Here is a 5,441-nt window from a genome sequence, read left to right on the forward strand (position 1 = left end):
ATATATATATATATATATATATATATATATATATATATGTGTGTGTGTGTGTGTGTGTGTGTGTGTGTGTGTGTGTATCTCAGTAGCAGCACAAGCTTTTCCAGGTTCTGCAGTCATCTGAGCAAAACTGTAGAAACATCCAGCCTATTCCATTAAACAAACAAACACACAAGCAAACAAATAAGTAAAAATTGGGAGCTAGTGAGATGGCTCAGCAGTTAGAACCGCTTGCTGCTCATGTAGAGGACTTGGGTTTGATTTCTAGCACCTACATAGCAGCTCACAGCCATCTGTAACTCTAGTTCCAGGAGATCCAGGTCTGGCTTCTGAGGACACTGCACATGCATAGTGCACATACATATGTGCAGACAAAACAGTCATACATGTAAGATCATTTTTTTAAAAAAAGGAAAAATAATATTTCCAGAAATAGCAAAATTCAGTTGTTCTTAAGGTACCTGGCACATACTGTCATTTAAAAAATATCATTATTAAGTTAAACTCCATCTTTCTTTGGATGTCACTTAGTGGACATGACATTGCATTCAGATGTCATGGTCTCTTTGGCCCTTCTACCAAATCCCTTCATTTTAAACAGAACTTAAACCATTGGTGTGATTCCTGCCACAGACCCTGCTTCTCCCACCACACAGCAGGCTGAGAGCACTCACCCTGGATCTGGGATTCCTGGGACTTCAGGCCCGGTGGAATGGCCCTGGTTTCTGTGTTTTTCTCTTCTTCCTCACAGGAACTCTTCCAAGAAATGCAGTTGTAGCTAGGCAATCCACCTACAGAGCTCACAACAGCACGGGCCCATTTGGCAGCTCTGCCCTTAGCACACACCCAGGCCTGATGCCTTTGCTGCCAGTCCAGGGTGAATGACCCCTCGAATGCATGACCTCCCGTGACAAACTAACTCCACTTGACTCACAACCCGAAAGCGCCAGGAGCCCAGTACGATCTGCCATTGCGGGGTGCCCACTCCAGTTCTCTGTCTCTTAATTATTATCCACCGTTAACCATCCAGGAAGGAGTCAAGGCTCTTTCCTTTTATAACCAGTGCTTTCTCATGACGAAGGTCATGATATGAACTGAAAGGAACCATAAAGTCAGACCTTGGAAGCTGGAGACTGCGTGATCAGGGCATCCACAGAGGAGGAAGCAGGCCCAGGAGTGAGATGCTCCACTATTGAAGCCAGACCAGGTCGGTTTCGACAGTTGTCAGTACACAGACATGGAAACAAGCTGGATATGGGTCAGTGCCAAGTCCAAGGTCCTCTTTGACTTAAATAGTGGATGGCAGTGTATTTTAGAGGGAGAGACCCGCAGGTCCTGGTGCTGCACTGGATGCTATGCCCTGCGCTTTATAATGTGTCCATTCCGTAACTGTTGATTATCTGCTGTGTAGATAGGTTGTGGACAAGGCAGGCAGAGATGCTGCTGTCCCAGAACATGAAGTCTAGGGAGATGGACAGGCGACAAAGGATAAGGTCACCGTGATGATCTGAGCTACGTCTCCCGGACCCACATGGTGGAAGGAAAGAACCAATAACCAAAGCTGCCTTTTGTGTTACCTGTGTTCTCACACTCACGAATACCTCAGGCAAACGCACAATAATTAAAACCAAATTTTAAAAAAATGGGCTGGTGAGATGGCTCAGTGGGCAAAGGTGCTTGCTGCCAAGTCTGGTAACAGGGGCTCAATCTCCAAGACCTACATGGGGAAGGTGAGAACCAGCTCCTACAAGGTGGCCTCACCCATACAGAAGTGCCATGACACACGTGCACACATGTCTACACACACACACACACACACACACAGAGAGAGAGAGAGAGAGAGAGAGAGAGAGAGAGAGAGAATATAGAAATCAAAATAATAAACAAGAATAAAGAGATAGGTCTACGGAGCCACCATTATATCACCGATCACCGATCACCGTATTAAAGAACGATGAGCTAAGCGTCAACCCCCAAACAGCGGCAGGAAACCAGGAACGCAAGGAGTGTGAGAAACAAGAAGTTGGCCAGAGAGGAAGGAGGAGTCCTGCGATTAGGAGAACTGGTAAGAAGTCAGAAGATCACAGGGACATTTCAGGTGGAGAAGTGACATGGTCCTGTTGGCCTTGCCCTAGGACAGCTTGTCCTGCTGAGTGGGCAGTGAATTACAGGAAGCAAAAGAGGGTCAGGGGACCGCTGGTGTCCTCCAGGCTGGTGGCAGTGGAAACGTGGAGAAGCGTCAGGGTGTGTTTCAGAAAGGAAGGTCTCCGAGCAGAGTTCCGAGAAAGGGGAAGTCAACGCGTGCAAACAAGGAATTTATTGGCTCATATTACAAGGAAAGGCAGGGTGGGGCGCATGTCAGGGAGGGCTGGAAGCAAGGCTCAAAGATCCTAGTTTCCTTCTCTGTCTCCCTCCTCCTAGGTTCATTACCTCACATTGGCCATCACCAGGAAGCCAGGCCAGGCTACAGGAAACCCAAGCCCATACTCTTACACCCAGAGGGGAAGGGGTCCATTGGCTTCGTTCTAGGGAAAGACTATCACTGTCCTGGTCTGTGTGTTCTGGGTGTCTTGGACCAATTGTTCCAGCTGAGGCGGGAGAGGTTAGGGTCCTCAGATGGCCAGCTCAAGTGTCAAACCCATCAGGTCTCTAGGAAGAAGAGGCCGTGTGCTGGCCCGATGCTCCCATGTGATCCCCGCGTGGCCACCTGATGGGTCCTTTCCGTGTGTTGCAAGGCTCAGGTGGGTGTCCCCCCTTTGAAGCACATAGCCTGCAAGGTTCTGGTGGGTGCCCCCATTGAAGCAGAGCCTGATGCAGAGTCTCCTCTTCTGCTGGGTTCCCCCCTTTTTTCTGACTACTCTAACTCTAGCTCCTCCAGTGTCCCCTATCCAGTGACTACCGTCCCATGCTGCTTTGACACAAGAATTATTCATTCACTATTGTTGCATGGCATTTGGTGACTCCATCACAGGATTTTTATGTATACACTGTGGAATGTTGGTTTTGCTACGTTTGAGGTGATGGAGTAGTTATTATTTGGTTGTTGTTTTTAAAAACAAAGTCTCATGCGGTCTAGGTTGGTCTCAAACTTGAAATATATCTGAGGCTGGCCATGAACTGATCCCCCTGCCGCCACCTCCCAAGTGCCAAGATTAGAGGCATGGTTGGAGACAGGACCTTGATATGTCACTCAGGCTAGCCTTGAACTCACAGAGATCCATCTGTCTCTGCCTCCCAGAACAATAATCAGTTTGTTTGTTTGTTTTAATTTATATATTTTATAGGGCTGTCGAGATGGCTCAGCAGGTAAGAGCACTGACTGCTCTTCTGAAGGTCCTGAGTTCAAATCCCAGCAACCACGTGGTGGCTCACAANCACCCATAATGAGATCTGACGCCCTCTTCTGGTGAGTCTGAAGACAGCTACAGTGTACTTATGTATAATAATAAATAAATCTTTGGTCCAGAGCAAGCAGGGACTGAACGAGCTGGGTTGAGCAGAGCGAGCAGAGGTCCTAAAAATTCCTGACAACCACATGAAGGCTCACAACCATCAGTACAGCTACAGTGTACTCACATACATAAAATAAATAAATAAATCTTTTAAAAAATGTATATATTTTATTATTTTGTGTATGGGAGGTTTGCCCACATGTATGTCTGTGCAGCCTGGTACCTGAGGAGGTCAGAAAAGGGCCTTGGCTCCCCTGGGACTAGAGTTAGGAGGTTGTCAGCCACCATGTGCTGGGAACAGAACCTGGATCCTCTGCAACAGCAACAATTACTCTTAGCAGCTGACTCAACTCTCCAGCCACAGTTTTTTAATACATTCTTTTTGCATTTATTTATGTGGCGGGGTATGGACATGGGTGAGTATGTATGCTTGTATGCATGCTTGTGTATATATATGTATTGTTTCACATACGTGACGACCAGAGGACAACTTGGAACCAGTTTTCTCCTTCGACCACTTGAGTTCCTGGTAGTGAGCTTAGGTCATCAGTCTTGACGGCAAGTGCCTTTGAACACTGAGCCCCCTTGCCAGCCCCTAGAAGCCAACTTAATGTTACCTTTCAGTCAATAGTTTCTCCAAGTCCCCAGTCCCAGCACATTAGCCTCTTAGCAGAGAAAACTTCACTGGAAATAAAGTAAAATAGGAACAAGATAACACAAGAAGATGACCACGCAGAGCAGAGACGTACGCACAAAGTTGTTCAGTGAAGCCAGGTGTAACAACACTCCTATAATCCCAGCCCTCTGGAGGCTGAATCAGGAGAATTGCTGTGAGTTCAAGGCCAAGCTGGGCTACACAGCCTGTCAGGACCAACATAGCAAGATCTTATCTTAAGATAGTAAAATAAATAAGTCTTTAAAAGGAGAGGTCTAGGGGTACAGCCCAGTAGTCGAGCATGTGTCTAGTGTGCTTGAGACCCTGGCTTCAGTGTGTAGCTCTAGAAAAAAAAAATCCACAAATGACTTCTGCTGCAGCAACACACACCTGTAAACCCAGATGAATGGGGGTGGGGGGTGGGGGGAAGGGGATGGGAGGCAGTAATAGAATCCATAATTATTGGTTGTAGGCCCTGACTTGATCTTTACACATGAAGGGTTGTGTAGGGCTGTCACATGTCACAAGGTAAGCTATCTTTGTGAAGAAGTAAAATGATCTTGGTAAATGGATTCTTGTCCAGGAAATGCTATTGAGATGCATATTTTACTGGGGACATTGCTGGGACACACTGGAGACTATCTTCAGTGTGGAAAGTGCCTTCCTCTTGTTTGTTTTATCTACAGTGCTGGGGACTTTCTATGTCATTGATCTCAATTTATCATCCTCATTTCTTTCTATTACTATGGCTCCTTGATGTTGGTTACATTGTAACTAAATATGTTCCTCACCTGCCTGCTGAATCAGAGTCCAAATGTGAAAGAAACTCAAAGTCTAAGAGCCCTTAAGTAGCCCTGGGAGATTAATCATTGCAAGAAGCAGCAGTCTTTGACTAGTTTAATTTTAAGACTAAGTGTACAACACCGTGCTTGAAGAACACCAAGACATCTGTCAATGAGCACTGGGTATTAAGCTGTGTGCATTCTTCGAGGGGTCCTGTGTAGTGTGCAGTTGGCCGTAGCACTCGTGAACACACGATACCAGGCATGTTGACAAGTGTCTGTAATCTAAGAATTCAGGAGATGGAGTCAGGAAGATCCAGAGTTTAAGCCCCTTAAAAATAATCAGAAAAATATGTGGGAACATTTTCATCAGGCATCATAATTTCTTTCCAGAAGGAAGTTGTCAACTATATTATGCAAGAGAGAGAGAGAGAGAGAGAGAGAGAGAGAGAGAGAGAGAGATTCTGTCCAAGACTGAACTTGGCACAAGATCTGTCCTGTTGTTTGGGAAGATTGCTTGGTTAGTAAAGCGTTTGTTGCATAAACATGATCCCC

General features: G+C 46.1%; 1 protein-coding gene across 1 annotated transcript in view; it reads right to left on the reverse strand.

Annotated features, from left to right (window-relative positions):
* Slc51b (solute carrier family 51 beta subunit) overlaps window positions 1-901 on the reverse strand; it is a 9,178-nt gene extending 8,277 nt beyond the window's left edge. Inside the window, exon 1 of the mRNA XM_021207421.2 lies at window positions 672-901. The gene's annotated coding sequence lies outside the window, so the exon portion shown is untranslated. The remainder of the gene's footprint in view (window positions 1-671) is intronic.
* Between the last annotated feature and the right edge of the window lie 4,540 nt (window positions 902-5,441).

The sequence above is a fragment of the Mus pahari genome, chromosome 10 (assembly GCF_900095145.1).
Source record: "Mus pahari chromosome 10, PAHARI_EIJ_v1.1, whole genome shotgun sequence".
NCBI lineage: Eukaryota > Metazoa > Chordata > Mammalia > Rodentia > Muridae > Mus > Mus pahari.